Source organism: Sinocyclocheilus grahami, unplaced genomic scaffold (assembly GCF_001515645.1).
Source record: "Sinocyclocheilus grahami isolate Dianchi unplaced genomic scaffold, SAMN03320097.WGS_v1.1 scaffold241.1, whole genome shotgun sequence".
Classification (NCBI taxonomy): domain Eukaryota; kingdom Metazoa; phylum Chordata; class Actinopteri; order Cypriniformes; family Cyprinidae; genus Sinocyclocheilus; species Sinocyclocheilus grahami.
This window is the reverse complement of record NW_015505420.1, coordinates 720,088-727,638: the sequence shown is the minus strand read 5'-3', so window position 1 is coordinate 727,638 and position 7,551 is coordinate 720,088. Positions and strand designations below refer to the sequence as shown.

The following is a 7,551-nucleotide window of genomic DNA, read 5'->3' as shown; positions in this document are numbered from 1 at the left end:
ATTAATTTCTTTATTTGTTCTTATTTTATTACTGACTGTTTACTTGTCATTTTTTATTCAATTCAAAGTTTGAAATCAAGCTATCTCGTGCTACTGCACCAAAATTACCCCACTGTATAATCAAAAATACACAGAGTGAGCAAAAATTTGTGAGATAGTTTAAGTTATAATGGTAATTAAACAATGTTTACATATGAATAAAAGCCTACATTAAAATCTGTCATATAAATTGGTCTCCTCATTAGAAATTAGCCTACCGATTGCCTCCATGGACAAAACATTTTATAATATTAAAAATATCTGACACACATATACATATATATATATATGACACATTCTGCAGTTCTTCCCAGCTGTACCGAATATCGATACTTTTCAAAGTATCGTATCGAAGTTAGAAATTCAAATATTGTGACAAAATTAATTTTGTAGGGTGCCACAAATTTGTTAATTTTCAAAGGGTGCCGCGACTAAAAAAAAAGTTTGGGAAACACTGGCCTAGCTTATCAGTGAACTACGGCTCGGTGTATTAAATGCCGCTCCATCTGAAAGCAGATGATGGCGATTTTACTACCAATCACAGAACCGGCTTTACTGACGAGATGCGCATGACAATCGCATGCGATTAATTGCACAGTCCAACCAACTATACCTTTAAGAAAAAGGTAACACTTTATTTATTTTTTTATAGTGTCTGTAACAAGTTACATGTTTTAATAAAAGTAAATTATGCATAATCACATGCAACTAACACTGAACTAAATTCTAACCCTTTAGTAAGTGCATGTTCTTAATAATACTCAGTACTTGTTTGTAAAATTGTAACAAGAACACCTTAAAATGATGTGTAACCTTTAAATATTAAAGTGTCAACACTTACAAAGCTTTATATTTCCACAATGATGCACTGCTCACACACTTGTAAAGAACCATCATCATCATCATCAGAGCCAACCTGAGAAATACTGACACATTAGCAGTGAGATCTTAAACGTGATTATTAGAACATGAATGTGATTTATTAGAGTAATATGAAACATATTGATGCCAGGCCAAATGAAGCTATCAAATCTGTCAACGATAACTGATTAAAGCGAGTCTTTAATATATAACCTGGTATTAGACTGAGAGTAAAAACGTTATATTTCTAATATTAAAATTCAAACACGAACTCGTGGACGAATGTGGTCTGTGAATGTACAGTTAGCACCAGATGTAAACAGAAGCTCTTCAGCCTGATTATTGAACAAACCGCTCATTTCACACACATGAGAGCAACACGATCACACACTAGAGGCTGTAAATATTAGCATGACCGCCGATTAATATCCAAATTTCATATACTGTACGACATTTTCGCAGATATTTCTCTGGGTGCTTTAGCAATGCTACTGACATTAGCCTCGAGCCGCTTCTGCTGTATAAACTCCACCAGAACCGAGAAAAGAGCTTCAACCCGCAGCAGCACGGGTGTTTAATTAACATCGGCTGGTGTAATGAGTAAAGCAATGCGTTAATGAGGGGTTTGTGTGGACTTGTTGATGTGTGAGGCGATTAAAAATGGCTGCTGCCCAGAACAAAGCGACACAAACACTGAGACATCCTGCGACAAACCGGCCCCAAACCCGCGAATAGCCACACACAGCGCGCTAATAACTCACCGATTGAACGTATGACTGTTGCTTCAGATCACATATATCGATATATTTCCACCGGATAGAGAAACTCGGCAGGATGGATGCAGATTTCTCTCTGTTTTTCTCTGGTCGCTTGTTGTCAATTTCCCGGCCTGAGAATGAAGCTGCTGCTGCCGCCCAGAGCGGATATGACGTCACTGGCGTGCCACAGCGCCGCCCGCAGGACCACAGAATGAGCGACGGTGAGAGACGCACAGATTCATACAAACACTGTGTTTGTTTTGTTAAAGTTATTCATTATGCCCTTATTTGTCATTTTTCCAGCATCTTCTGCATATGTGAATCTACCTCTATGATTTTGGGTTCAAGCTTTACGCACTGAGGATGGACTCAAGCACAACTATTATATGAAAATGTTTGAACTGGTAGATCAGGGTAAATTATGCTTATTTTGTCTTCTGGGAAACAAGTATTCTGTGTAGCTTGTTAAGGGCAGTATTAAACGGGGGGAAATATGATCTTTAAAGAAAATAAGAAAAATGTACACATATTCAATGTATTTATTTAGTCATTTATTAGACGCTTTTATCCAAAGCGACTTACAAATGAGGACAACAGAAGCAATCAATTGTAGTAATAAAACAACTAAAAACAGATAAACTGCTAAAACTTTATAAATACTACTTATACACATTTGAAAAATAAAGCGATTAAATAAAAGTGACAAATGCATACAACATTTCAAAATTTAACATTTAAATGAAAAACTAAAAAAATAAAGCTAAAAACAATTCAAAATATTAAAGAACAAAAGGTATAAGAGTACAGGCGCATCTCAATAAATTAGAATGTCGTGGAAAAGTTCATTTATGTCAGTAATCCAACTCAAATTGTGAAACTCGTGTATTAAATAAATCCAATGCACACAGACTGAAGTAGTTTAAGTCTTTGGTTCTTTTAATTGTGAGATTCTAACATAACACTAAGCCAAACACCAAAAAAACCAACTACATTATATGTGTATGTACAACCACACACACATACATACATACAGTGGTGTGAAAAAGTTTTTGCCCCCTTCCTGTTTTTTTTAATTGTTTGCATATTTGTCACACTTAAAAGATTCAGACCATCAAACTAATTTTAATATTACACAAAGATAACCAGAGTAAATACAAAATGCAGTTTTGAAATAATGATTTTGTGCCACGCTTTGCAGCAACAACTGCAATCAAGTGTTTGCGATAACTGGCATTGCGTCTTTCTCATCGCTGTGGAGGTATTTTGGCCCACTCTTCTTTGCAGAATTGTTTTCATTCCGCCACATTGGAGGGTTTTCAAGCATGAATGGACTGTTTAAGGTCATGCCACAGCATCTCAATCAGATTTAAGTCTGAACTTTGACTTGGCCACTCCAAAACCTTAATTTTGTTTTTCTTGAGCCATTCAAAGGTGGACTTGCTGGTGTGTTTTAGATCCTTGTCCTGCTGCATAAACCAAGTGCACTTGAGCTTGAGGTCACAAACTGATGGCCGGACATTCTCCTTCAGGATTTTCTGATAGAGAGCAGAATTTATGGTTCTATCAATTATGGCAAGTCGTCCAGGTCCTGAAGCTGCAAAGCAGCCCCAGATCATCACACTACCACCACCATGTTTGACTGTTGGTATGATGTTCTTTTTATGAAATGCTGTGTTGGTTTTATGCCAGATGTAACGGGACACACACCTTCCAAAAAGTTAAACTTTTGTCTCATCAGTCCACAGAATATTTGCCCAAAAGTCTTGGGGATAAACAAGATATTTTTTGGCAAATGTGAGACAAGCCTTTGTGTTCTTTTTGGTCAGCAGTGGCTTTTGCCTAGGAACTCTCCCATGGATGCCATTTTTGCCCAATCTCTTTCTTATTGTTGAATCATGAACACTGAACTTAATTGAGGCAAGTGAGACCTGCAGGTCTTTAGATGTTGTTCTGGGTTGTTTTATGACCTCTTGGATGAGTCGTCGTTGTGCTCTTGGAGTAATTTTGGTTGGCCGGCAACTCCTGGGAAGGTTCACCACTGTTCCAAGCTTTCTCCATTTATGGATAATGGCTCTGACCGTGGTTCGCTGGAGTCCCAAAGCCTTAGAAATGGCTTCATAACCCTTTCCAGACTGATACATGTCAACTGTTTTGATTCTCATCTTTTCTTGAATTTCTTTAGATTGCAGCATGATGTGTTGCTCTTTAAGCATGCTTCTCTTTGTCAGACAGGTTCTATTTAAGTGATTTCTTGATTCAACAGGTCTGGCAGTAATCAGGCCTGCGTGTAGCTAGTGAAATTTAACTCAGCTTTCTAAAATTTTGTGGTTAATCACGGTTCTTTCATGATTTAAGAGGAGTGGCAAATAATTTTTCACATAGGGCCAGGTAGGTTTGGACAGCTTTTTTCCCTTAATAAATGAAATTATCATTTAAAAATGGCATTTTGTATTTACTTGCATTATCTTTGCGTAATATTAAAATTGGTTTGATGATCTGAATCTTTGTGTGACAAATATGCAAACAATTAAAAAAACAGGAAGGGGGCAAAAACCTTTTCACACCACTGTATATACTGTATATGTACATACACATTTATAAATTCAATATATATATTATTTCATTTCCATTTAGTTTGTTGAAGTATTAAAATAACACAAATTAAATCAAACTAAAAACTTAATAAAATACCTATACAGACATAATACATTCAGACATAATGTAACTAAAATTAAAATAAATAACAAATACAAATAATACAAATCAAATGACAGTAGTTTATCAGTAATCCTAAAAAATAACACTGCCAAACACACATGCTAAAAAACAACAACTTACTTACACATAGTAAGAAATGGTTATAAAAACTGAAACAGAAGCGAAACAAGTAATAGGATTTAGATCATTTAGGAGGAGACCGGGGATGGTTGTAACAATTTTTGTTTGAGCCTCAGTAACTCAGTGGCTGTTTGTGCTAGATGTCTCAAATTTTGATACATAGTAGCCACCTATCTCTATTTTTTACTATTTTACTATAATTAGAGACTATGTCAGTTAATGTCAAATACAAAGAGCTATGTTGTTACAATCTACCCCACTACTGGGGTGAGTCATAACACTAGCTGGGGATAGATGTAACAATGATCAGTAATTTGCTGAAATAACATCCACACTATCCAATTGTTGCATAAACATCATTGAAGAACAAAGAAAAACCAGTTTTGAACAACGTGAACCATTTAAACCGACATACAAAAAAAACTGCATTTACTAGAACTTTAGAAATTGCCGCACATGTTTGTGTGAGTGTGCGTGTAAGTGTACCGTTGTCACGTGTTGTGCTATTTAAATCAACGAAGGAGTATTATAAAAAAAAAAGTAATTTTAATTTTTAATTATAAATCCACAAGGAATACACACAGAAGAGGAGCAAACGTAGCACACACAATGGTAAAGCAAAATACCCGGCCACGACTGAACAGAACAGGAGTATAAATAAGGAGACTAATTAATGACTGACAGCTGCAAATCATAAGCAACCAAAGAAACAAATCAGAACTGATCAGAAACTAGGGAAACAGAACTAAACAATGCAGGAGAACAGGAACAGAGAGAAACACAACCAAAAGTCCATAACTGTGACAGTAGCTCCCTTCCCAGAAGGCGTGTCCTCGCACCACAAAGAGCCCATCTTAGGTGGGAGGGAGGGGGCTCTGGAGGAGGATGCGGAGGACATGCAGGACAGGGAACCAGGGGAGAAGGTGGATGGAGAGACCAGGGTGGAGCTGACATTGGGAGGAGCCAGGAGAAGGATGAGCCAAGTGGAGATCCAGAGAACAGCCAGGACTGAGGCCCATGGTGGAGTCCAGGGAGGGAGGAGCCATGGTGGAGAAGGCCTTGATGACACCATGGGGACGGGCGATGGAGATGGAGCCGCTGGAGCCGAGCAGACGGAGAGCCAGGGTGACACCAGAGGTCCGAAGGGCCAAGGCGGAGCTGACGGCTCATGTGAGCAAGGTGGTGACAGGGACCCGGAAGACCATGGCAGAGCTGGAGTGACTGAGAACAATGGTGGAGGCGGAGGGAAGGAGCCAGAGGGATGGAGGGACGAGGCAAAGCTAGAGGAGTGGAATCCCGTGGTGGAGGAAGGTTGACGAGTGACCAAGGCAGAGCCATGGGGACAAGGGAGCCAAGGCGGAGCCGATGGGTCAGAGGACCAAGGTGGAGTCTGGGACTCTAAGGCTGGAGGCAGAGACAGGGGATCCTCACGCCTAGGCAGAGCTGGAGACTGGAAGGCCCGAGATGAATCAAAGTGCCCGGATGGTGCTGACTAAGGGTGAGCTAATGGACTGACAGGAACCAGCGGAGACAGAGCTGAGGAACTGGCTGGTTTTAGGAGAGGAGGCAGGAAAGTGAGGCTGGGTGGGAACTTGGGAGACACAGGAAGCTCAGGAGATTCAGGGCTGGGCAGAACCAGCAGAGACTCAGGAGATTCAGGGCTGGGCAGAACCAGCAGAGATGCAGGAGATTCAGGGCTGGGCAGAACCAGCGGAGACTCAGGAGACATAGGAAACTCAGGAGAATTGGCTATTACCTCCCTAAACCAGTCAATTAAATCCACATCAAAGATGTCCATCAGTTCCTCTAAATAGTTTCCAGCGGCCAGTTGCAGCTCACCCTTAGCAGCTGGAGTGTGCGTGGGTCGATCTCCACTAAAACTCCCTCGTGGATGGGGGCCGGCTTGAATGGGAGTGGGGCTGGTGATGTCCTCCGCTTGGCCGACAGTGAACGGCAAATTGTTGTTCATCAGTACCCACTCCACGAAAGCAGCGAAGTCCTCTCTGGGACTGTTTGGCAGGTCCACGGCAAGAAAAAAAGAAAAGAAAGAAAACACCGCTGTGACGAGTGGGGCGGGGCCGAGAGCTGTGGGAACGGAGCGAGGCTGGTGGAGTTAATGATAATGAGTGACACCTGCGCCACACCGGTCTCAAGTCCCACAGAGGAGCTCCAGAAGGATAAAAGGAGGAGCGACGACAGTAAAGGACGAGAGAGGACCAGGCCTGGACTATTTATGTTATTTTGGTTCTGTTTGTGTGCGGCAGTCGTCCGTGAGGGGCTGTCACGCTATTTTCAGTTGTGTTTATTTTGTTATTAAATTATGTTTAAATGTTCAACGGTTCCCGCCTCCTTCTTCCCCGAACTACGAACTTTGTTACATTGGTACCGAAACCTGGGAGGAAGGAGGGACACACTGTCAGAGAGCCCTTGCTGCTGAGGGGGGTCGTGCTGAGGAGATCAGGTAGCAGGAAGAAGCGGAGACCTCTGGTGGCTGCCCGAGGCGGTGGTGCTGGAACGAAGGAAGACGAGGTGGGACGGAGGGCTCGCTGCCATGTTCCTGGGTCGAGGAGGAGTGACTGTCGTCCGTGAGGGAGCGGAGGAGTCGGCGCCGTTCACCAAGAGGCCGGAGCCGTCCGCTACGATTGGGGAGGAGCAGGGAACGGGGGATTCGCTGCCAGCTGCCCTCGACTGGAGGAGCCATCGCCGTCCGTCAGGAGGCAGAGGAGCGTCAGGCCATCCACCAAAGATGTCCAGTACCATCGCATGGCACCACAAGTGAGAGCCTCTCAGCTTGTTGAGGACCAAGCAGGACTGTGTCCGGGAACCGGGCCGAGAATTTTTTTTTCTTTTCCTCTCTCCCCTCTCTTGTCTCTGTCTCTCCTCATCCTTCCATCTCCTTTTCTCTCGCCTCGTCTGTCTTTACCCCCAGGTACGCCGCGGCCGCCATGATCGGCTCCCCCCTAGAGAGGGGGGAGGGGGGAGTAGAGCGCAGTCTCGAGAATACACACCGGCCTGCGAGGGGCGATGGGAGTATGTGACTAGTGGGGCGGGTCCG

At 42.5% G+C, this 7,551-nt stretch overlaps 1 protein-coding gene across 1 annotated transcript in view; it reads right to left on the bottom strand.

Moving 5' to 3' along the window:
- Positions 1-1,790, bottom strand: part of prrc2b (proline-rich coiled-coil 2B) — a 48,206-nt gene extending 46,416 nt beyond the window's left edge. Inside the window, exon 1 of the mRNA XM_016289143.1 lies at positions 1,662-1,790. The gene's annotated coding sequence lies outside the window, so the exon portion shown is untranslated. The remainder of the gene's footprint in view (positions 1-1,661) is intronic.
- Between the last annotated feature and the right edge of the window lie 5,761 nt (positions 1,791-7,551).